This window comes from Bubalus bubalis, chromosome 21, assembly GCF_019923935.1.
Source record: "Bubalus bubalis isolate 160015118507 breed Murrah chromosome 21, NDDB_SH_1, whole genome shotgun sequence".
Classification (NCBI taxonomy): domain Eukaryota; kingdom Metazoa; phylum Chordata; class Mammalia; order Artiodactyla; family Bovidae; genus Bubalus; species Bubalus bubalis.
In genome coordinates, this window is record NC_059177.1 from 8,244,596 (window position 1) to 8,270,602 (window position 26,007).

General features: G+C 44.0%; 1 long non-coding RNA gene and 1 other non-coding gene across 7 annotated transcripts in view; one reads left to right on the plus strand and one right to left on the minus strand.

Moving 5' to 3' along the window:
- The first annotated feature begins 1,435 nt into the window (after positions 1 to 1,435).
- LOC123330966 overlaps positions 1,436 to 26,007 on the plus strand; it is a 69,931-nt gene continuing 45,359 nt past the window's right edge. For 5 of the 6 annotated variants that reach the window (XR_006547330.2, XR_006547332.2, XR_006547328.2 and 2 more), the window contains exons 1-3: positions 1,436 to 1,646; positions 5,789 to 5,893; positions 23,497 to 23,564. This is a non-coding gene — a long non-coding RNA (uncharacterized LOC123330966). Of the gene's footprint in view, positions 1,647 to 5,788; positions 5,894 to 23,496; positions 23,621 to 23,994; positions 24,143 to 26,007 lie in introns of those variants that run through there. The other variant, XR_006547329.1, reaches the window with a different exon arrangement.
- On the minus strand, positions 17,374 to 17,478 carry LOC112581300. Its single transcript, XR_003105835.1, has one exon. It is a non-coding gene; the product is annotated as a U6 spliceosomal RNA (small nuclear RNA).

Here is a 26,007-nt window from a genome sequence, read left to right on the forward strand (position 1 = left end):
GGGACACAGTCATGTGTCAGGAAGAGTGTCTGTAAACATGAGTCTCCTCTGGGGCCTTGGGATACTGTGGTCCAGAGGTTAATCAATACACTGAAATGTGTACGCGCCATAGAAAGGGGAAAATGTATGAATATATTGTTGTTGTTCGGTCGCTAAGTTGTGTCTGACTCTTTGTGACCCTATGGACTAAGTCTACCCATCTACACATATAAATTTATACACACACACACACATGCACACACACATAGTATTCTGTGTATATGTATGCATGTGTGTCTATATATACATGTGTGTATGTGTGTGTGTTTGTGTGTGCTCAGTTACTCAGTCCTGTCAGACTCTTTGTGACCCCTTGGACTGTAGCTCACCAGGCTCCTCTGTCCATGGGATTTCCCAGACAAGAATACTGGAGTGGGTTGCCATTTCCTTCTCCAGGGGATCTTCCCCACCCAGGGACTGAAACCCATCTCCTGCATTGGCAGGTGGATTCTTTACCACTGAGCCACCTGGGAAGCCCGTGTGTGTGTGTGTGTGTGTGTGTGTGTGTGTATGTGTCAAAGTCCCTCAGTCATGTCCAACTCTTTGCAACCCCATGGACTATAGCCTGCCAGGCTCCTCTGTCCATGGAATTCTCCAGGCCAGAATACCGGAGTGGGTAGCCGTTCCCTTCTCCAGGGGTTCGTCCTAACCCAGGGGTCGAACCTACGTCTCCTGAATTGCAGGTGGATTCTTTACTATCTGAGCGACCAGGGAAGCCCATATGGGCTTCCCTGCAATATATATGCATATTGCAGTAGAGCAATCTCACCAGCTAAACCAACTGAGCCTGAGAAGAGTTACAGGAATATGGAATAGTTGGTGTAGGAAAGCTAAAAGTCCATCCCTGGCCTCATGACCAGTGACAGAAACAAGGTGTATAGCAGCTCCTTCTATTTTCTTGCTTGCTCTGTTTTGCATGTATTTACTTTTTAGCCATTTTCTTTCCTTTACTATCCTAAGATGTCTTGCTGGTAGTGAACCACACAGTTTAATCCTCAGGTTACAATTTAACCCAAGGTGGGAACCTGGCAGAACTGAAGGATAGTTGAAGATGGCTCAGTGATGGACGGGGCTTTGGCTCTTCCCTTCTGGGGCGAGGTGAGATGCATCTGTTTGTATGAGAGATAGCTGCTCGTGTTGGACATTGTTGCTGTTGGAAGCTTACATATGTGTCAGGTGTATTTGGAGTGCTGAAGGGGTGGAAACTGTGGTCGGTGGGGTGGATTGGTTCTCTCAATGGACACTTTGCTTTCTTGCCAGATGTAGATGTTGGAAGGTTCCCACCCCCATTCCCAAGACTCTTGCCACCAGTTGGTTCTGAGAACCAATTAGGTTCTGCTGATTAGATGCACTTGTGGAAAACTAGAAGGTGGAAGGGATTCAGAGTTCGTTTTCCTCCTGGCTAATGAGGTCATAAAACTGCGCATGCCTGGAGGCACCAGCAGTTCCACGTGTGGTCCTCAGCTTCTGGGTCTCTCAGGCCGTTGTGGCGGGAGCCCTGAGGGGAACAGCTTCCTGGCCTCTGGGTCACTCTTCCAGGGCGAACTCAGCAGTCTTGTGGTAGGCCTGCATCTTCTGTTTCACCAGCACTTCTGGGATTTGGTAAGGTAAGCACCTAATACTCAATATAGTGCATACGGGCTCAGTTGCTTCAATTATGTCCAGCCCTTTGTGACCCACGAAGCTCCTCTATCCATGGGATTCTCCAGGCAAGAATACTGGAGTGGGTTGCTGTGCCCTCTGCAAGTGGATCTTCCCAACCCAGAGATCCAACCTGCATCTCCTGCATTGCAGGTGGATTCTTTACCCACTGAGCCACCTGGGAAGCCCACTTAATATAGTAAATATCTTTTATTTTCTATTTATTTGTATTTCAATATTGTTGATTTACAATGTTGTGTTGGTTCCAGGTATACAACAAAGTGATATATATATATATATATATATATATATATACACATACACACACATATATGGGGAAGGGAATGGCAACCCACTCCAGTATTCTTGCCTGGAGAATTCCGTGAACAGAGAAGCATAGTGGGCTACAGACCATGGAGTCACAAAGAGTCAGACATGACTGAGCAACTAGCACAGACATATATATATATATATATCCTTTTCCATAAGTTTGCTTCCTACATCTGTGGGTCTATTTCTGTTTTGTATGTCTTAGTACGATCATCTCTAGGTCCGTGCATGTTGCTCTGTATGGCGTATTTTCACTCTTCTTTATGCCTGAGTAGTATTCCATTGTCTGTGTGTATCTTCTTTATCCATTCCTCCGTTGATGGACCTTTACGTTGTTCCCATGTCTTGCCTGGTGTGAATAGCGCTGCTCTGAACACAGGGGTGCATGTACCTTTTTGAATTATAGTTTTGTCTGGATATATCCCAGGAGTAGGACTGGTGGATCATATGACAGTTCTGTTTTTAGTTTTCTGAGGGGCACCCACCCTGTTTTCCGTGGTGGTTGTGCTGACTTACATTCGCACCAACAGTGTAGAAGAGTTCCTGGGCCTGGCCATTTAAAGCAGTGGAGTGAGTCCAGTGGACTGAAGATGAAATGGCAGAGGGAAGCAGATCACGCCAAGCCCTGCAGGCAGGGGAGGGTCTTGGGTTTAAGCCGAAGCACACGGGGAAATCTTTGAAAGCTTCAAGCCTGGAAGTGACATGAAGTCTCCAGTTGCCACAGGAAGAATGGTCTAGAGGGGCGAGCATGGAAGAAGGTACTGCTACTGAGGAGGCTGCTGCAAGAGTCCCGGAGAGAGACGCTGCTTGTAATAGAGATGGAGGCAGGTAGACCAATTCAAGATGAAATTTGCAGGTAGAATGGTTTTTTATTGAACCGACCAAATATTGTTTATCTTTTTCTCTTAATTAAAAGACTTCTCAGCATACAATAAAATGGACTTTTTTGGGTGTCTGGGTCAAAATATGGGTCTAAATATTGTAACACCTCTCGATTCATGTGACTAGCACCACACTTAGGATTCAGAACAGCTTCATTACCCCTCACAAAGTCCTCCTTGTGCTAATCTTTTGTAGTCACACCCAACCCCTTCACTCCTGACAGAGCTAGAAGGGTGGGAGACTGAACCCAGACAGAGCAGGTATCCATCTGGATCCCAACTGTCTGACCAGTAGTCCTTCTTTATTCAGGAGCATCCAACCAGGCCTAGCCTTTCTCTCAGTTTATTTCAACCTCTTGGCCCGTCATAGGAGTCCTATGGAGTCATAGTCTCTCTATAGAGAGCCCAGTCCCTCTCTTAGGCAAAGAAGATGCAAGAAAAGCCTTAAGAGCCGCATGAGCTGACCAAAAATTTCCACCTCCTGAGACATATCCACAAAGATAGTAATGGGGGATGGCAATTTATTTTTAGGCACATAAATAATTTAGGTCAGAATACTCCAGGTAGGATTGCATTATAGCTGAAAACAAACCTCAGTTTGGATGGTGATAAAGTGATTTCAATAAGTATCATTGCTAAAAGCATAAGCATTTTAATTAGCTTGTCTATAACTCTGCAGGGCTTGCTGAGATACAAATATACATATATATTCATAATACAGATTGTTGTGAATATGTCTGTCATTAGTTGCATCTCTCTCTCCTCCTTTCCTCTTATTGTTATGTCACAAAATATCTTCTATCTCTTGAGTGAGAGGAGAGTTCTGTTTACTTATATTCTGGGGTCTTAGAAGATGGACACGATTGTTTTTTCTGGAAAGGGAGAGGGTCCGGGATGGCATGAAAGTGAAAGTTGCTCAGTCGTGTCTGACTTTTTGCAGCCCCATGGACTATACAGTCCATGGAATTCTCCAGGCCAGAATACTGGAGTGGGTAGCCTTTCCCTTCTCCAGGGGATCTTCCCAACCCAGGGACTGAACCCAGGTCTCCCACATTGTGGGTGGATTCTTTACCAGCTGAGCCACAAGGGAAGCCCAAGAATACTGGAGTGGGTAGCCTATCCCTTCTCCAGGGGATCTTCCTGACCCAGGAATTGAACCAGGTGGATTCATTGCAGGCGGATTCTTTACCAACTGAACTATCAAGGAATCGCTTACATTTTCTTAATTCACAAATAAACCTCAAATATCACTTGATCTGGAGTTGCGACTTCCTTGTAAGGAAGCGCTGAGTTGATGGGGTCTTGTCCTGGGTGGAGGCACTAGAGGGCAGGGAAACATGGGCACGTCCCTATGAGATTATCATGTGCATCATGCTTGCCCCATTGGACAAAGGTAGTCATGTGGCCAAATTCAGAGGCAATGTGGGAGAGGGCTGCCCGAAGACATTAATGTGGTTTTTTGGGGGCCATCAAAGTGGTGGCAACAGTAGCAGTCTGCTGGCGCCTCTAAGAATCTGCCCTTCAACCACTGTCCACAAAACAGGGTCCACCGCTGAGCCCCTGTCTGAAGCCTCATGTCCCGCCACAACTTCTTTGCCAAACTCGCTTAGAATGTTCTTTCTGATACTGACTCATCTTTGGCCGGCCAGTTTTACCCGTTAGTCTTAATTCCCTTTCTGGAGGACACTGCCAGGCTTTGCGAGCCACAGAGAAGAAAGAGGAGCCCTGTACCTGTCTTCAGAAGCCAGCTGTCCAAATGGGGAGATAAAGGGAGGGATGGAAAGTCAGAAAAGGAAGAGCTAAGTAGGAACCAGAGCAGAAGGAGAGGGCTGCTTGACTCCCTCTTGCCCTCCATCCCCGCCTCCTTTCTCTTCCCTGCCCTCCTTTTTGTTCTCGTATTCTCCACCCAACCTCTTCTCATTCTCTACTCCTCTCAGGCATGGGATCTTCCCAAGGTGAGAGTGAGTCCGGGTCAACTACTGTATTCATTAGCTAGTACTGTGTAACATATTCTCCTCAAACGTTGTGGCTTGACACAACAATAAATCTTTCTTGTCTTTCATGATTTCTTTGGGTCAGGAATGGAGGAGTGGCCAGACTGGGTAGTTGTGGATCAGGGGTCTTATGAAGCTGTCAGGATGTTACCTGGTGTCCCCAAAAGTCTTGACCTTGGCTGGAGGAGCCCCTATCCAAGATGATGCATCACACGGCTGGCAGGTTGATGCCAGCTGTTGCGGGGAGGCCACTTTCTCCCTGGGAGGGCCTTACACAGGGTCTTTGTGGCATGGTGGCTGGATTCTCCCAGAGCAAGCAAGCCAAGATAGCAAGAGCCAGGTGAAAGTTATCCTTTTTACTGCCTCCCCTCAGAAATCAGGGGCTTCCCTGGTGGTTCAGTGGTAGAGAATCTGCCTGCAATGCAGGAGATGCGTTCAATCCCTGGATCAGGAAGATCCCCTGGAGGAAGGCATGGCAACCCACTCCAGTATTCTTGCCGGGAGAATCCCTTGGACAGAGGAGCCTGGCTACAGTCCATGGACATGCAAAAGAGTTGGATTCTACTGAGTGACTAAACAACAACAACAACTCAGCTGTCACACAGCACCACTTTCTCCCCATGCCATGAATCCCCAGGTATGACCTGCTTTCAAGTGGAGGAGAATTAGCTTTTTTTTCCTTAAGGGAGTGGTGTCAAGGGATTGGCAGACACATTAGAGCCACTGTATCTGTAGTTCAAGGGTTCCTCCTGAGGTCAGTCAGCATTCTTTCCCTCTTCAGTAATTTCTGAGGCGGACACAGTCCCCACCCTGGGGAAACAACTCCAAGAAATGCTGGGGAAAATGACTTCTCAGTAACCGAGGCCTTGCTCCCCAGTGTAAGAAAGTTCTCTTCTCACACAGCCTGAAGCTGATGCTCATACTTGCGAGGCAAAAGCCAAAAGGTGTTTGAAAGGACACAGAAGATTTGAGTAGGGAAGATGGCCAGGAGAGACTGCTGTCAGTCAGGTAAGCTGTGAAGAGCAGGCCCTTTCGAAGGATGAACTTTCTGTGACAGTCCCTTGGCTCCCCTTGAAATGAAGTGTATTTAGACTGTGTGCTTATGTTTTCCTTCCCCTTGTGTGCTCTCTATGGAATTCATTATCTCTGATTTAGTAAAGTGCATTACACACCCAAGGAGTCAGTTTAACTAATTCCAGCTCATCAGCTAACATCACTCTCCACCCATTGGCGGAATCTGCAAAGATGAGGTTTGACCTGCTGCTGTGAAAAATAGGGAAAGGAGAAAGATGTAAACCGGAGCAAGGGGTACTCAACTCTTGGAAGGAATTGTCTGGGCTATTTAAGGAATCGGTTTTACTTTTTTTGATCTGTCATCATTTTCTCTGTTCACTGGGACTTGTCTCAGAGCCAGCGTTGCTCAGGTTCGGTTCTGCCTGGCCACAGCTATTCAGAATGACAGGCTTCAGCTTGGGGTCTTTGAATCTGGTCACAGCACTAGGCATGCAGGGGACACTCCATAGGTGAGTATGGAGTGAGCAGGTGCAGAAGAAGGCTGGGACTGAATGCCGACCTGAGTTCTAGCTTTCGATCTGTTGCTCAACATCCCAGCACTTGAATCCTGTGGCCTCGATGTTCATTTCTGTGAAATGTGAGGAGAAGAAGTTGATTGAGGAGCCTTGGCATCCCCTGGTTCTGGGACATTTCTGTGTTTTGGAGGGATAAGAACCAGAATCACCAGATGTGACAATATCTAGAGAGATGCTTTAGCTTGAGACCGGCTCTATTGCTGAGGTGATGGTCCAGTCAGAAGGTAGATGCCCTTTGTGAGCTGGTGCAGGTCAGAGAGCCTCTCTGGACCACACTTGACTCATCTCTAGAATAAAAGGATGTGGCTGCTTTTCTGGCTCTAGGTCCTCCACTTCCAAATGTTCCCTCCATCAGCAGCTATCCTGAGTAAAAATCCTGTGGGATTACTTGGGCAGTGCCAGACTTCGGTGATAGAACACACTTAGCGTGGTCCTGAGGTCCTGAGTCTCATTTCGTGAAGCGGGGCTGTCAGGATGGTGAGATACAGGCTCCTTTTCCATCAGGGAATCTGTAGTTTGAGAATGAGCCAAATTTGGACATTCAAGGGGATATGTATATATATATGTGTATATATATATACGTATATATATGTATGTGTATATATATATATATATATGTATATGCCTAGAGAATCTCATTGACAGAGGACCCTGGTTGGCTATGGTCCATAGGGTCGCAAAGAGTCAGACATGACTGAAGTGACTTAGCATGCACACACACACGAATATATATATATATATATATATATATATAAAAATTTCATTTTTTTCATGAGCCCCAGAGAGACAGAATGAGCAACAGTTTATCAAATTAATGGTTAAGCTCAGATTGGTCACTTTTAATTGAGTTTCTTCTCCTACAAGGTCTAATTATGCTTTCAAGGAGACAAAGAAAAACCAAATCACAGTTCCAGAGATTTCCAATGCCAGCATCAAGAGGGAGTTGTCTGAGGTGAGGTCCAGCGTAGTGTCTGTCACAAAGTAGGTGCTCAATAAAAACGAGTCAAGACAATGACTGTGTGAATTTCTAGGAGATAAGTGTTACCAACTCTTTCTTTACTTTTTTTTTGGTCACTCTGTCAGCTTGTGGGGTATCAGTTCCCCAACTAGGGATGGAACCTGGACCCTCAGGTGAAAGCACCAAGTCTTAATCACTGGACAGCCAGGGAATTCCCTGTTACCAACTCTATCAATAGTAAGGTCTACTGTTTGTTTTGTGGATACAAAGTTAGCAATAATTCTTACAAATCAAATTCGTCATCCCTTAAGCTCCTTCAAGCCTCTTTCTGTAAATACCTCAGAGGTATTTCCCTTTTGTTTATTATTATTATTATTTTGGAGAAGGCAATGGCACCCCACTCCAGTACTCTTGCCTGGAAAATCCCATGGACGGAGGAGCCTGGTGGGCTGCAGTCCATGGGGTTGCTAAGAGTTGGATACAACTGAGCGACTTCACTTTCACTTTTCACTTTCATGCATTGGAGAAGGAAATGGCAACCCACTCCAGTGTTCTTGCCTGGAGAATCCCATGGATGGAGAAGCCTGGTGGGCTGCTGTCTATGGGGTCGCACAGAGTTGGACACGACTGAGGCGACTTAGTAGCAATATCAGTCCCTTTGTCTTATAACCACAAGACCTAGATACATGCATACTATGGCTCATGTGAAAAAACTGGGTCACTTTCAAACTGATTTACGGGACTGGTCCAAGGGCAGTTGTTTGTGAAGTTGATTCAGGATTTTAAAAGAAGATGTGAAGTGAAAAATTATGTATCTTTATTGATTTAGGAAACTGCAGTGTCAAAAGTTATTTGCAGAAGTCTCGCTCCCTTTGTATTCCTAAAAAACTAATTTTCACTGTTATTAAATCACTACTTGTGTCCTAAATAAGGGTATTACAAATTTAATTGATTCTGAACTCACTGATTTTGAAGTTAATGAAATTGTTTATTTCAGTAACTTCACTTTCGTTTCTTTTCTTCACCATTAAACTTGGTGATATAAATCCCAAACTGATTTGCCTAGCAGCAGAAGGGGCTAAAAATAAGAGATCTCAGTTCTCTGGAAATTTTCCAAATATATATCCTGGGTAATATACTAGTTCAAGACATTATTCTGGCTCTTTCTCTTGAAAGATATTTTCTTTATGATTCCAATCTGTCTTATTATTTGAAGAGAAATTTGAGTCCTTGGTTTTCATAGAGAACATTTGATGCCTTCCCATTGTCACCATGAGAATCCCTTAATAGCATGGGATTCTCAGCGCCTGATGATCTAGCTGTAAACCTACCTCCTTTTCCACATCCCTCCTCCTGCTCCTTGTTGTACAGTTTCCTCCATGTCCCTCAAGTACACGACAAACTTGAGGAACAGAAGTGTATTCGTTATGTCTTGCTGAGTAATAAGTTACCCCAAAGCTTTAAGTGTTGGTCCATGGCTTCTGTGGGTCTGGAATCCGGGTGTGGCTCAGCTGGGTTTCTCCTCTCACAAGGCTGCAGTCAAGGTATGGCTGGAACTATAATCCTCTCAAGGTTCAGCTGGATCAGGATCTGCATCCAAGCTCATTCACTTGCTTGTTGGCAGGATTCCTTTCCTCTTGGGCTTGGCTCTTTGGTGGCTGTTGGCCTGAGATCACTTTCCATTCATTGCCAAGGGTGCCTCTCATCCAAGAGAGCATAAGAGCAAGAGAGAGAGAATACCAACAGCCTGGAGGTCACAGTCTTTTGTTATCTAATCCTGTCACCTTTTGCTGTTTCTTTTGGCTTAGAAGCAAGTTGCTAGGGTCAGCATATCCCAGTAGAGAGAGGGTTACACAAAGTCATGAAGTCTATGAGATGAAGATCACTGGGGGCCCTGTCAGAAGCAGCAGACGTGGTATTTATGGTTCACATTTATGAAATCTGTACTGTTCAGCAGTCATTCTGCTAAGACCTTTCTCATATGATCCTCACAAAAGATTCTTTTGAGTGGACAATGTTTTCATCTTCGAAGATTTTGAGGCTCAGAAACTTAGTCACTAGAGGCACAGAAGGGTTAGGTAACTAGCAAGTAGCAGAGGCGGGATTTGATCCTGATTGCCAGGCTGCTAAGCCTTGAGACAGGTTTCAAATTCCTCATTTCTCTTTGCTTAGAGGTCAGTGAAGGCTCTGTGACATAGGAGCCTGGGAGGTTCTGAGTGACAGCTGAATGAGTGAATGGGTGAGGCTAGATCTGGGTCACACTGCGGTTGCTTTTGTCCAAACTCGGGTCCTACTCCTGATCCACTCTAAATAATAAATACATCACCATGTGGTTAGATAAAGCTGACTTATATTTAATTATTCAGGAGAGCTCTGAATTTTAGGTTCTGGATCCAAGAGAGGAGATGGGGTTTTATAAATTGTTCTCATATGGCAAGCAGATTTCATTACTACAGAGAACTTCCAAAGGATATTCAGGAAATTAGAACACCAGAACCCAGGATCAGAGATTATGGAGTTATAGGAGAGACTGCCACGAGTTCAAGAGGAATATTAGTGCAGAAATTGGAAGGGGGAATTGGCAGCTAATTGTTGGCAGGGTTTTTAATCAGACTTCCTCTTTTTAAAGAAGAATTAGATTGAAGCTAGCAGGCACGTGATTAGCTGAACTGGAGATAGACTGGTGGTGTGTTTGTGGCGGAATGGGTTAAGGAGGTGTGGGCGAGCAGGGTCTTGGCACAGAAAGATGGCTCTTCCTGCGCCCAGCAGACCTTGACTCCCCAGTCCTTTTTGTAGTTCTCCATGGTCAGGATTCATTGAGGTGTTTGGGCTCCTGTAGGAACAAGGCAGTCGGACCCAGATGTCCTGGCTGTTGGAAAAGCCTGCCCTTATATGGGCCCTGTGACGCTTAGCATTTGAGGGTGTCCATGCAGTACCCAGCACTGAGGAGTAGATCAAGTACTTCCTCTTAGGGTCTTTTTATTTTTATTTTTTTTAGTTTGTGTGTTTATTTGATTATACTGGGTCTTAGTTGCAGCACGTGGGATCTTTAGTTGTGGCATGCAGGTGCTTTGTTGTAGCATGTGGGATCCAATTCCCCAACTAGGAATTGAACTTGGGCCCCCTTCATTGGGAGCATGGAGTCTCCAGGGAGGTCCCTCGCTTGGGGTCTTATTCATGCCTTATAATGAACCTCCAGAGTGAAACTGAAGAAGACTGAACACCCAACTAGCCCCTTCTCCAAGAGGAAACGATGTAGTAATCAATTCATCATGTTTCCCTGCTGACAATGGACCACGATGGATCCCAGTGTTTAACGGCATCAGACTAATACTTGAGCAGCCACCAGGTTGGTGAGCTGTTAGGGCCAGGGTCGCCCAGTCCTGGGATCTGGGCTGTCAGCTGTCACCTCTCTGAACCTCTATTTTCTGGATCCCAAGTGGAGTGCCTGCAGCACCCACCTTCAGATACTTCTTTTTGTTGATGTGATTGTTTGTGTTCTGAATTAAGACCATGGATACAAATGAAGCTAATTTGTTTCTCTCTTTGCAGCTGGCACAGGAAACATTCTGTCTCAGAGGTGCCATTTGCAACTGACCTCATACATTATTTATTGGTTTTGTAATTTAGCCCAGCCTTTCAGATGCATGCAGGATGTCATCTGCTCATGGGTATTATTATCTGCAGTTTATAAATAAGGGAACGAGGCCTAAGAAGTGGGGACAGGGGTTTTCCAGGGTCATGCAGTCAGTCAAGGGGAGACTTGGAGGCAGGTTTTCTGACTCTGGACTCCAGGTTCTTTGGGCTCCCACGCCAGCCCCATGCACGGCTGCCCACAGAGTCATACTCGGGGCTCTCACCGTCCTTCTGTTATCATGCAGTGATACCTGGGTGGTGCTCTGCTGTTTGGTGAGGTTGGGCTGTGTGCAAAGGGCAAGCTTAGGGGCCAAGTGAAGAGGTAAACTTAAAAAATGATCATTTATTTGGTTGCACTGGCTCTTAGTTGCTGCATGTGGGATCTAGTTCCCTGACCAGGGATCAAACCCAGGCCCCTTGCATTGGGAACACAGAGTCCTAGCCACGGGACCACCAGGGAAGTCCAAAGAAGAGGTAACCTTAAAAAAAGAAGGAAGCCAACAAAACAGCAGGGTAGAGGGGTTGTGTACCCATCTTCCATCTTGAGGAAATGAACGATTTAGTGACACAGGGGACTTGCCACCCAGGTGCAAAAACAGGGGAGGCGGTGCCGGGTCCCACTTCCTGGCTCCATCCCCAGGGTAGGTTGGGGCCACATCTTTGTCCATCATCTTTTCTTCACTGGAGCATCTCATCTTGGCTGAGTGACAGAGGCTGCTGTTACCCCATCAACACCACTTAGAGGTGGGGGGCTTGGCGAGAGGCAGTTACTACCCCTAGAGGTCTGGAAGGCAGGCGGGAGTGGCCCCAACAGTGGCATGCATCCTGATCATGTTCAACCTGAAGGTAAATCTGATCAACAGAACAAGAATGTGATAAGGAGTAGTATATATGCCATTCAGACAGAACCTCCTCTGGCATGCTCTCTCTTGTCTTTTTGCCTCCTTGAAGTCCCCTCAGGATGGCCTCTTTGGACCCCAGAAGCCTTGCTCTACTGGAGTGTTCATCGTTACCTGCTTGGTCTTGGCACGTCTCCACCTCGCCCATGAGTTGGAGGGCAAGTGAGCTGGCGTCTCAGACCATGTCATGTCCAGGGAGCAGGGGGAGAGAGTTGTCTCTTACTTGCACTGGGTCTGGCTGGCTCATTCTCGCTGTGCCACGCGTTCGAACAACCCCCAAACTGAGATGAGCTCTGCCAGGCCAAGACCCAGATTTGTGCCAGACATCCAGCAAATCTTCCCTGAACCCATCCCATGGTCAGGCTCTGGGGCTGGGCAGGTGTTACAGGGGAAGAAAAGGGTGACGTCCACACTCAAGCCCTGGGCCTGGACCTGAGCAGCCCCAAATGGGGCCAGTTGCTGTTCTCCCTCCCTGGTTCGGGGGACAAGCCATAGGTGCACGGCCTCGTGCGGTGATGCGATGTTGAACCGTCAGTACCCTCAGCACAGGTGTGGGAAAGGAGCGGGGAGAGTTCCCTGGGGCAGTGCAGGCAAATGCAGCAATGACCACACTGCCGGCTGGACTGCACAACAGCTTTCAGAATCCAGATGATGCTCTTCAGCCTTTCTCTAGAGGGAGAGCCTCGCCATTTTCCCAGAGAACCACCCGTCCTCTGCACTCCGTGCTTATTTATCTGTGTTCCAACATCTCCGTTCCATGCCGCACCTCACTGGCAGCGCCCCTGCATGGCCCTTGAGCACTTGTCCACAAAGAGGAAGCTCTTCCGGCCTTTGTCTCCAGGATCTAAGTACCTTCTGCTGGCTCATCGATTAGAAAAGCAGGGAGGCTTCTGACTTACAGTTCAATGGGAGAGAAAGTGGACAGTATTACCAGAGGGGGACTGACTCGATGCCCAGAGGTCAGGAGGACCATGAAGACAACTTGTACCAACTTGGCTTCTTTCATAATTCCACGTACTCACCCAAAGGTAGACCCCCTTGAAGGAACCCGGCAAGTCAAAATCTCTCTGAAGAGATTCTGAATGATATTTTTTTACAGATGATGCTACAGAAAAACATCCAGAGAGAAATGACTCATTATTTCCTATTACATTTACAGGGCTCATTCTGGGGTTATAAATAAATTCCTCATCACTCTCTTGAAGGTAATAAAGCTTGTAGAGTTTCTGCTCTGAAGTTTTATGTCCCTTTTTTCTGCCATCCAGCTGTGTCTCACTTTACCTTACTCACCACTGGTTGGTGTGTGTTTAAGGAATGAAAAATAATTTTAATATTTGCCAAGATAAAATATAATTAGGTTGGTAGATCTGCTGTTTGAAAGGGCATGAACAGAATCCTCAGACTAAATAGAAATTATTTTGGGATTGTCTTCTGTTTTTGATTATTTCTATTATCTATCTCTTCTATTACCATGGGTAATCAAGAAATGGATCATGTTTTTTTTTTTAAAAAAAGAAAAGCCAAAACAGAACAAAGTAAACAAAAAACCACAACTAGGAAATGAGGTAGGACGGAAAAAAGTGAACGAACCATATAGGTGCTTTGCCCATCATCAATCTCTTTATCCACCCATCCATCCATCCAGTGTTTCTAACGTGCCTGCATATGGAAGGCATGATTCTGCTGGGATCTGCGTAGCAGAGTAGAAATCCCACAAGCTTTAATGCCACACCGGCCTGAGTTAGAATCCTAGCTACAAATTTGTGCTGGTTGTGTAATCTACAAAACTCAGGCTTGGCCTCGTGTTGCTCAGCTATTAAGGTTTCCAAATCCCTTTCTTATAGTACTATTAAATATCTGAGCAAACACCTGATATCTGAAGGGTTCCCTACACATTGTTTCACTCTTCCTTATTTGGTTCCTGATTTAACTGATATGCACCTTTAAGAAAAGTCACTTTAAAATGGAGCTTGCTATGACCTTCCCATCTTGCCATTTTGTGAAAAGAACTTTCTTTAGAAGAAAGTTCCAGTAGACGACATGGCAAATCAGAGGGCCCAAGGCATCTTGCCTGTTAACGTTTTCCAAGGATTTCTGAGTTCCTCAGAAGACAACACAAACTTTCAGAGCTTGAGCATCCTGGGCGCTGGGTCAGGGCGAATGTTCTTGAGACGTCACCTGTGCATTCGGTTACACTGAGCTGGTCTCGGGAAGCTGCTGCCTGGAATCTCCGTCAGGCTACGTGCAGATTCCTTGGGGAGCTGCCATCGCATTAGATAAGCAGATTCAACTTCAGCAACAGATGTGGTTTTGCATTCCCATGCCAGAAGCTATCAGGACTCATCATGCCACCCACTGGTTTGCTTCAGTGACCGCTAAATGCCTGAGTGTCCTGGCATTCTCTCAACTGGACGTTCATCCCCTCTGGTTCCATTCATCCTCTGTTCCTGGGTGTCTGAGCCCAGGGTTTCTGACACTGTTGACCTTTTGGGTTGGGTAACTCTTTGTTATGAAGGACAGTTCTGTCCATGTTTGGCAGCAGCCCTGGCCTCTACTCACTAGATGCTGGTAATACCCCTCAGTTATGACAACCAAAAAGGTCTCTAGACATTTCCAAATGCACCCTTGGAAATACACTGTTCCAAATGCATATGCCACTGCTCTAGTATAACCTGCATCTGCTATTGTCACCAGGAACCTCATCCTTATCATCTCTGGCTTTTCCTGCTTGACTTCTTTTCTCTGATTGAAACTTGGTTCTCCCTGGGTTGTCTCAGATGGGGACTGTTTCTTCTCCTGCATCTTACCAACCTGAAGGTCAGGAGGTGAAGAAATTGTCCTCCTTGCTTCTCATCACTGCACTGGAACAGGCCTTTGTACTCTTCCCACAAAAATCTGCTCCTCTGAAACTCATGCCATCCAATAGTGCTCTTCTTTCTTCCTATGCATCATCTTTTTCCCTCATCTTGGGAGAATTCAGTACCTGACTGACCCTGTTATTCCTCCTCTGAACACCGTCCTCATTCTTAGTGTCTTTAGCATCCATATTGATGACTCACCCAACACCATGGCCTCTCAGTTCCTGATCTCATCTTTATTGACCTTTTAATTTTCCCAATAAATGATGGAGCACGGATGACTTGCCAGGCACTATTCTAGCTCCAAGGGTTATAGAAGTAATTGGGTAGACAAGATCTCTGCCCTCATGAAATTTACATTATAAATACGCTCAGAGAAGTGCAAGCAATAAGCAAACAAGAAAACTTCATTTTGCTAGTTGATATTAAAGGAATAAAGAGGCTGTTTTGGATAGGGAATAACAGGGTTGAGGGGGCGAGTTTGCATTGAAGGGCAAAGGATGCCCTCTCTGAGATGTGAAATGCTGAATGAGACTTGAAAGGTGAAAAAGGGTTGACCATACAAAGAGCCAGGGGCGGAAAATATAGGAAGATGAAACCAGAAGTCCAAAAAGGCTTTGGAGTGGTAATGAGCATGGGTGTTCAAGGAATAGAAAATTGGCATAAGTGGCTGGAGCAGTGAGTAGAGAGGATGGCACTGGATGAGATATATTTGTGAAGTAGATGTGTGCACCTTTGCTGATGTGATTGTATCTTGTGTGCACAAAATTGAATTGATCATTCTCCTCCATTTATTATATCATTGCTGGTCTGTGCCTGCTGTCTTTTACATTTTTAAATATATTATCTCTCATTTCCAATCCAATTCCCCTACCTCCCATATATTTCCATTTTCGTGTATTTATCTTCTGTATATATTATTCCATTCCACTTCCCATATGTCTGTTTATATGCACATATCCATGTTTGTTGTATTTCAAAGTATTTTTATTAGTGGTATTGTGCAGTTGATCTTGTTCTCTTTAAATTTTTCATTCAACTTCAGTTTTTGAGGTCTTTTCATATTGCTGTATGTATCTATTCAATTTCATTAACTAGAAATTAACATAGTATTAATAATATTTGCCACATAATATTCTATCATATATACCTACACCTTTCAATGATCTGGTCTTCCCTTGTGGCTCAGCTGGTTAAAAATCTTCCTGCAATGCAGGAGACCTGGGTTCGATCCCTGGGTTGAGAAGATCCCCTGGAGAAGGGAAAGGATACCAACTCCAGTATTCTGGCCTGGAGAATTCCATGGGCTGTATAATCCATGGGGTCTCAAAGAGTCAGTCATGATTGAGCGACTTTCACTTTCAATTTTCAATAATCTATTTCTCAGTTGGTGGCTACCCAAGTGGTTTCAGATTTTTTGCAATAAGCAACACTGTACCTATGCTCCCCAGTGAGAACTACTCTGGGATATGTCCCCCAAAGTGGAAATGTTGGGTCATAAAATATGAGCATTGTTTAATTTCACTAGTTTGATCTCCTAAATTCTATAGCTGTGTACCCTTCTCATTAGAAAAACTCTTGATGGCTCAGTGGTGAAGAATCCACCTGCAATGCAGGAGACATGGGAGACGTGGGCTTGATCCCTGGGTGGGGAAGATCCCCTGGAGAAGGAAATGGCAACCCACTCCAGTACTCTTGCCTGGAGAATCCCATGGACAGAGGAGCCTGGTGGGCTACAGTGTAAGCAGTTGCAAAAAGTCAGACATGACTGAGCATGCATGCATGTGACACTCTCATTAGCCATGCATAGTTTTCTCCGTATTTATCGCCAGTTTAGCTTAAAGCCCTCCCCAGTCACATTAGCCATTCGATTACTTTTCTTTTAAAAGAAATATCTTCCAGTTTTTGTCCTGCTCCAAACTGAACTGGTTGCTGTCCAGGGCAGGTGTCGTCCAAGGTCTCCCTTCACCATCACTCTGCGGGTTTTCTTCTCTTCTTTCCTGCATTTGTGGGTTTTTACCTCTTCCTCTTTCTTGGGATACTCTCTCTCTTTTTTTTTAAAAAAATTTATTGGGAGATCGTTGCTTTACAGTATTGTTCTGGTTTCTACCATACAGCAACAGGAATCAGCCACAGGTATACGTATGTCCCCTCCCTCTTGAACCTCCCTCTCACCTCCCACCTTCCCTACCCTCTAGGTTGTCACGGAGCCCTGGGTTGAACTCCCTGTGTCACAGAGCAGATGCCCACTGGCTGTCTGTTTCACACGTGGGAATATATATGTGTCTGTCCTACTCTCTGGATTCATCCTGTCCTCTCCCTCCCACACTGTGTCCGCAAGCCTGTTCTTTTATGCCTGCGACTCCATTGCTGCCCTGCAGATAGGTTCATCAGTACCATCTTTCTAGATTCCACACACCTGTGTTAATATACTGTATTCGTCTTTCTCTTTCTGATTTACTTTGCTTTAGGTTCATCCATCTCATTAGGACTCACTCAAATGCATTCTTTTTTTTTTTTTTAAAGCCGAGTAACATTCCATTGCATAAAATATATGGAATGCTTCATAAATTTGTATGTCATCCTGGCAGGGACCATGCTAATCTTCTCTGCATTGCTCCAGTTTTAGTATATGTGCTGTTGAAGCAAGCACACGCTCTTGTTTTTGTGGCACACATCCCCCTGTAGCTTTCTGAGAAATGATAGAAATTTTACTGTGAGTGTTCTATATCTGAAAATGTCTTTATAGGACTTTCACATTTAATGAAAAGTTTGGATATGAAATTCTTGGTTGGAAATAATTTCCCTTACAATCCAACAGCATTGCTTATTGAATTCTAGCTTCTACTGATGCTGTTGGGAAGTTCAGGACTCTTCTGATTTTGGTACTGTGTGTACGTGTGTGTGTGTGTGTGTGTGTGTGTGTGTGTGTGTGTGTGTGTGTGTTTACTGCTCAGGAACTTTAGCATCCTCTCTTTGTCCCCAGTTCTGAAATTTAAAAAATGATGGGTTTCAGTGTGGGTCTATTTTTATCTCTTGCACTGAGAACTTTGTGAGTCTTTCAGTATGGAAACAGTGTGGAAACAGGTTTTCTCTCTAGAGTGCCTGCTGTTTGGAGTTGAACTTCTTGAAATTGAAAGTGTTAGTCACTCAGTTGTGTCCAACTCTTTGTGACCCCATAGACTGCAGCCCACCAGGCTCCTCTGTCCATGGAATTCTCCAGGTAAGAATACTGGACTGGGTTGCCATTTCCTTCTCCAGGGGATCTTCCCTTTTCTATATGTTTGCTCTGCTTACTGAGGTTTCCTCAACTTCATCTGACAACACTTCTAGTAGTTTTTAAAAGATATTTATTTATTTGGCTGTCAGTTCAGTCAGTCAGTTCAGTCGCTCAGTCGTGTCTGACTCTTTGTGACCCCATGAATTGCAGCACACCAGGCCTCTCTGTCTATCACCAACTCCCGGAGCTCACCCAAACTCATGTCCATCGAGTCGGTGATGCCATCCAGCTATCTCATCCTCTGTCGTCCCCTTCTCCTCCTGCCCCCAATCACTCCCAGCATCAGAGTCTTTTCCAATGAGTCAACTCTTCACATGAGGTGGCCAAAGTATTGGAGTTTCATCTTTAGCATCATTCCTTCCAAAGAACACCCAGGACTGATCTCCTTTAGGATGGACTGGTTGGATTTCCTTGCAGTCCAAGGGACTCTCAAGAGTCTTCTCCAACACCACAGTTCAAAAGCATCAATTCTTCAGTGCTCAGCTTTCTTCACAGTCCAACTCTACATCCATACATGACCACTGGAAAAACCATAGCCTTGACTAGACAGACGTTTGTTGGCAAAGTAATGTCTCTGCTTTTGAATATGCTATCTAGGTTGGTCATAACTTTCCTTCCAAGGAGTAAGCATCTTTTAATTTCATGGCTGCAGTCACCATCTGCAATGATTTTGGAGCCCAGAAAAATAAAATCTGACACTGTTTCCACTGTTTCCCCATCTATTTCTCATGAAGTGATGGGACCAGATGCCATGATCTTCGTTTTCTGAATGTTGAGCTTGAAGCCAACTTTTTCACTCTCCTCTTTCACTTTCATCAAGAGGCTTTTGAGTTCCTATTCACTTTCTGCCATAAGGGTGGTGTCATCTGCATATCTGAGGTTATTGATATTTCTCCTGGCAATTCTGATTCCAGCTTGTGCTTCTTCCAGTCCAGCGTTTCTCATGATGTACTCTGCATAGAAGTTAAATAAGCAGGGTGACAATATACAGCCTTGATGTACTCCTTTTCCTATTTGGAACAAGTCTGTTGTTCCATGTCCAGTTCTAACTGTTGCTTCCTGACCTGCATATAGGTTTCTCAAGAGGTAGGTCAGGTGGTCTGGTATTCCCATCTCTTCCAGAATTTTCCACAGTTTATTGTGATCCATACAGTCAAAGGCTTTGGCATAGTCAATAAAGCAGAAGTAGATGTTTTTCTGGAACTCTCTTCCTTTTTCCGTGATTTGGCTGTATCAGGTCTTAATCCCAGCATGTGGGATCTGCGTTGCGTCACTCAGGATCTTTCCTGCAGTGAACAGACTCTCTAGTTGGGGTCCATGGCTCAGTAGCTGTGGCTTGCACGGGCTTAGTTGTTCCGTGGCTTGTGGGATCTTAGACATGGGATCCCTCTGACCAAGGATCGAACCCAAATCCCCTGAATTGCAATGTGGGTTCTTAACCACTGGACAGCCAGGGAACTCCCTCTAATGGGTTTTAAGTTTCTACTGTCATATTTTATTCTTTAAAGGGCTCCTTTTTGGAGTCTCTGAATATTTTAAAATGTATCTGGTCTTGTTTTATAAATATATTTTCTCTGAGATATTAATGATAGTTTAAAGAAAGGTTTTATCTTCTGCATGCTCTCTGCTTCTCTAATCTCCCCCAACCCAATATTTTTGTTTTAATTTTTATCACTCATTTTAGGTTTCCTCAAATTTCTTGTTATCTTTGGTTGTCTGTTAGTCATTAAAAGGAACATGAGAAAGCTCATCTGACTTCTGTGTTGCTCTTCATGGCTTTCACTGTAGGGTGAAGATCAGACTGTTTCACTGGGTAACTGCTGATTGCAGTATCTTTATATTTTATTTTTTTAAGTAAAAATTTTTTTAAATTGGGTAATAATTGCTTTACAAGGTCATGTTGAAATCTGCCATACAACAACTTGAACCAGTCATAACTGTATGTATATCCCTTCCTTCTTGAGCCTCCCTCCCACTCCACCCCCAACTCACCCTTCTAGGATGTTATAGGGCACCAAGCTGGGTTCCCTGTGTTATATAGCAGCTTCCCACTAGCTATTAGCATCTGCTTTACATATGGTAGTTTATATACATCAAGGCTGCTTTCAATTCAGCCCAGTCTGTCCTTCCCCTGCTGTGTCCATGAGTCTGTTCTCTGCGTCTCTGTCTCTATTCCTACCCTACAAATAGGTTCAGCAGTATCATTTTTCTAGATTCCACATGTGTGCATGCTCTGTTGCTTCAGTCATGTCCAGCTTTTTGAGACTCTATGGCTGTAGCCCACTAGGCTCCTCTGTCCATGGGATTCTCCAGGCAAGAATACTGGAGTGGGTTGCCCTGCCCTCCTCCAAGGGATCTTCCTGACCCAGGGATTGAACCCACATCTCTTATGTCTCCTGCCTTGGCAGGTGGGTTCTTTACCACTACGCCACCTAGGAAGTCCTAGATTACATATATATGCATTAATATATGGTATCTGTTTTTCTTTTCTGACCTACCTCACTCTGTATAATAGGCTCTAGGTTCATTCACCCCACTAAAACTGACTCAAATTTGTTCCTTTTAATGGCTGAATAATATTCCATTGTATACATGTATTGCAGCTTCTTTACTAAGTATCTTTGAGTGCGTGTTTAGTCTCTTCAGTTGTGTCCAACTCTTTGCAACCTCATGAACTGTAGCCCACCACGCTCCCCTGTCCATGGAATTTCCCAGGCAAGAATACTGAAGTGGGTAGCCATTCCCTTCTCCAGGATAAGTATTCTTACACCTTTTCTATTAGGCTGGTCGGATTTCTCAGGGGTGTTTTAGTCTCCTGGTTGGAGGATTTATCCTGACAGTGTTCTGGAAGCTGAGGCAGGTGGGTAAGTCTAGGGAAGAAAAGTGGAATGTTAACAATCAGTGTGGTTCTCTTAGTTAATGCTCATATTTTGGTACAGTTTAAGTTATCCCTCAATTTTCCTTGGTGTACCCCATCCAGGGAGACCACTTTTACCTTCTTTAAATTACTGGTTCTCAAAGTATAGAGATATAGATATATACGGGCCTTTAGGAGGCACTCAGACCCTTTCAGGGGGTCAGCAAAATTAAAACCTTTTTATTCAATATAGTGAAAATGAATATACTACCCAAAGCAATCTATAGATTCAATGCAATCCCTATCAAGCTTTACATACCAACGATATTTTTCACAGAACTAGATCAAATAATTTCACAATTTGTATGGAAATACAAAAAACCTTGATTAGCCAAAGCAATCTTGAGAAAGAAGAATGGAACTGGAGGAATCAACCTGCCTGACTTCAGGCTCTACTACAAAGCCACAGTCATCAAGACAGTATGGTACTGGCACAAAGACAGAAATATAGATCAATGGAACAAAATAGAAAGCCCAGAGATAAATCCACACACATATGGACACCTTATCTTTGACAAAGATAAGGTGTCTATAGGAGGCAAGAATATACAATGGATTAAAGACAATCTCTTTAACAAGTGGTGCTGGGAAAACTGGTCAACCACTTGTAAAAGAATGAAACTAGAACACTTTCTAACACCATACACAAAAATAAACTCAAAATGGATTAAGGATCTAAATGTAAGGCCAGAAACTATAAAATTCCTAGAGGAAGACATAGGCAAAACACTCTCTGACATACATCACAGCAGGATCCTCTATGACCCACCTCCCAGAATATTGGAAATAAAAGCAAAAATAAACAAATGGGACCTAATTAAAATTAAAGGCTTTTACACAACAAAGGAAACTATAAGCAAGGTGAAAAACAGCCTTCAGAATGGGAGAAAATAATAGCAAATGAAGCAACTGATAAAGAATTAATCTCAAAAATATACAAGCAACTCCTGCAGCCCAATTCCAGAAAAATAAATGGCCCAATCAAAAAATGGGCCAAATAACTAAACAGACATTTCTCCAAAGAAGACATACAGATGGCTAACAAGCACATGAAAAGATGCTCAACATCACTCATTATCAGAGAAATGCAAATCAAAACCACAATGAGGTACCATTTCACGCCGGTCAGAATGGCTGTGAGCCAAAAGTCTACGTGCAATAAATGCTGGAGAGGGTGTGGAGAAAAAGGGAACCCTCTTACCCTGTTGGTGGGAAGGCAAACTAGTACAGCCACTATAGAGAACAGTGTGGAGATTCCTTAAAAAACTGGAAATAGAAGTGCCTTATGACCCAGCAATCCCACTGCTGGGCATACACACGGAGGAAACCAGAACTGAAAGAGACACGTGTACCCCAATGTTCATCGCAGCACTGTTTATAATAGCCAGGACATGGAAGCAACCTAGATGTCCATCAGCAGATGAATGGATAAGAAAGCTGTGGTACATATACACAATGCAGTATTACTCAGCCATTAAAAAGAATACTTTTGAATCAGTTCTAATGAGGTGGATGAAACTGGAGCCTATTATACAGAGGGAAGTAAGCCAGAAAGAAAAACACCAATACAGTATACTAACACATATATATGGAATTTAGAAAGATGGTAACAATAACCCTGTGTACGAGACAGCAAAAGAGACACTGATGTATAGAACAGTTTTTTGGACTCTGTGGGAGAGGGCGAGGGTGGGATGGCTTGGGAGAATGGCATTGAAACATGTATATTATCATATGTGAAACAAATCACCAGTCCAGGTTCGATGCAGGACACAGGATACTCGGGGCTGGTGCATTGGGATGACCCAGAGAGATGGGATGGGGAGGGAGGTGGGAGAATGGTTCAGGATGGGGAACACATGTACACCCATGGCGGATTCATGTCAATGTATGGCAAAACCAATACAATATTGTAAAGTAATTAGCCTCCAAAAAAAAAGTTTTCTTAATAATACAAACACTTCATTTGCCTTTTGCACTCTTGCTTTTTAATGAGTATACAGTGAAGTTTTCCAGAGGCTATGTGATATGTGATATTACAATAGGCTGAATGCAAGAGTACATAGAAGACTAAATATCTTATGTTAAGCCAACTGTTAAAGGGATTTGAAAAATGTAAAGCAATGCTGCTCTTAGGAATTTTTTTTGATTTAGAAAATATAGTTATATTTACATAAAATATATTATTTGGGTTAATGTATAAATACTGTTACCTCTATTTTAAATAAATAAATATTTTTAAATGACTCAGTTTTAATTTCTTACATGATAAATATCAGTATATGCAATTCTCGTGAAATCTTTTTGGGGTCCTCAATAATTTTGAAGAGTATAGTTGTCCTGAGACTAAGCATTTTAGAATCGTTGTTCTCGAGAACAGTCAAATGAAACTGGGGAGAAATCTGAGGATTCTAACTTGTTTTTGAACAGAAAACCCATTTGCTTTTCTTCTCTCTTTTATCCCTTCCTTTCAGAGGCTGCTGTTCTATAAGCAGCAAAGCGGAGAAACAGAGGAGACTGTGTCCCTGAAGACGTCATTCAGGTGATGAATCAACCAGCCCCGAAGGCTGGCTTACCTCTGGAGATGCTTCCTGTTTTGTGAGATGATAGTTTTCTTTGTTTGGTTTGATGTGGTTGTTAATTGTGGCTGAAAACCTATTGGAGGCCAAGAGGGGAGAGGGTTTCCAGAAGCCAGCAGTGACGGAGTCTGTAGATGATGGGCAGTGAAGGTGGTCCTCAGCTTCGGCTGCAGAGAGGCCCTCGGTGGCCTCGGCATGTCATTTTCAGTGGGGTGGGTGATGGTGCAAACCAGGTCAGGTCCTGGCAGACCCTTCTCTGTGAGGTCCTCTTTATCTTTTTCTCTGTCTCCTTTAATCATCCAGACCACAGGATGCTGGGGGGTCTTCGCAGCTTAGTCTGGGCTTTCTTCTCCCCTCTCTGCATTTTTTGCCTGACGTCACCCTTTCCTACAGGTTCAGTGTCATTTTGTGCTGGCATTGCTGGGCCAGGTCTTCGCTGCTTCCCACGGGTTTTCTCTAGTTGCGAGCAGGGTCTGCTCTTCAGTTTCGGTGAGCAGGCTTCTCACTGCAGTGGCTTCTCTTGTTGTGGAGCACAGACTCCAGGCACGTGGGCTTCAGTAACTGCGGGCCACAGGCTTAGTTGCCCCATGGCATATGGAATCTTCCTGGACCACCAGATATCAAACCCGTGTCTTCTGCGTTGGCAGGTAAATTCTTTCCCACTGGCCCCCCGGGGAAGTCCAGTACTGTCTTCTTTTTATTTTTTAATTGAAGTATAGTTCCTTTACAATGTTGTGTTAGTTTCTGATATACAGCAGACTGATTCAGCTATATATATATATATATATTCTTTTTCAGATTCTTTGCATTATGTGCGTGTGCTTAGTCGCTCAGTTGTGTCTGACTCTTGAGACCCCATAGACTGTAGCCCGCCAGGCTCCTCCATCCATGGGATTTTCCAGGCAAGAATACTGGAGTGGGTTGCCATTTCCTTCTCCGGGGAATCTTCCCAACCCAGGAATCGAACCCGGGTCTCCTGCATTGCAGACAGACTCTTTACCAACTGAGCTACGAGGGAAGCCCCTCTTTCTATTATAGGTTATTATAAAGTATTGAGCATAGTTCCCTTGCTATATAGTAGGAGCACAGTAGGTCCTTGTTGATTATCTCTTTTATATACAGCAATGGATCTATATTAATCTCAAACTCCTAACTTATCCATCCCCCTGCCTTGCCCCTTTGGTAACCAAAAGTTTGTTTTCCATGTCTGTGAGTCTGTTTGTGTTTATAAATAAGTTCATTTGTATTATTTTTTAATATTCCACATATAAGTGATATCACATGACATTTGTTTTTCTTTCTGTTTCTGACTTAGTGTGATTATCTCTAAGTTCATCCATATTGCTGCAAATAATATTTGCATTCTTTTGTTTTATGGCTGAGTGATTATCCATTGTATGTATGTATACATACCACACCTTCTTTAAAAATACATGCACCCCAGTGTTCATAGCAGCACTATTTACAATAAGCCAAGACATGGAAACCTTAATGTCCATCAAATAGATGAATACCATCTTCTTGACCCAGATTGTGAACATTTCTTGCTTGCATGATTGCAGAAACCTCCTAGCTGGCCCTTCCTTTCTCGCTGTCCTTTACCCAACAATCAGACTGCACTTCTAAAAAAAATACAGGGTAGATCCTGTTCATCCTGCTTTAAATCCTTCCACTGCTTCTGTCCCTATAATAAAATCCAGACCCCTTCCAATGACCCATGAGGCCCTGCCTGCCCTGGCCTCTGTTGTCTTCAGGTGCCTTATTGCACATGGCCCTTATCATTTCTCACCTCCATCTAGCTGTACTGATCTTTTTTTTTTTTTTTTAATTCATTCATTTATTTGGCTGCACTGGGTCTTAGTTGAGGCACTCAGGATCTTCGATCTTAGTTGTGGCATGTGGGATCTAGTTCCCTGACCAGGAATCAAACCCAAGTCCTCTGCATTGGGAGTATGAGTCTTAGCCACTGGACCACCAGGAAAGTTCCTGTACTGGTCTTTTAGTCTCTTGAACAAACTGCTCATTCTACCTAGAAAGGTTTTCCTCATCCCTCATTGTTTGGTTAGCTCCTTATATTCCTTTAAATCTCAGCTAAATGTCATTTCTTCAGCAAGCTGTTTCCACTGATTTTATCTAAAGTCCATGTTCCACGTGATTTTCTCTGACTTAGCTCTTTGTTTTGTTTGATTTTTCAATTCTTTTGTTTCATGGCATATATAGTAGTTCAGATTTATTATGTAAAACTGTTTTCTAAATAATCTGGGTTTGAATGCACAGTAAGAAGGGTCTTATATTTGTTTGCTAAATGCTCTTGGGTGAAAGATGGTTCCCATCATGGCCTCGGCTAAGAATCTCTTAGAAGATTTCAGTAATTCTTAGTAACTCATGGAAAAAAATTACAGGAAA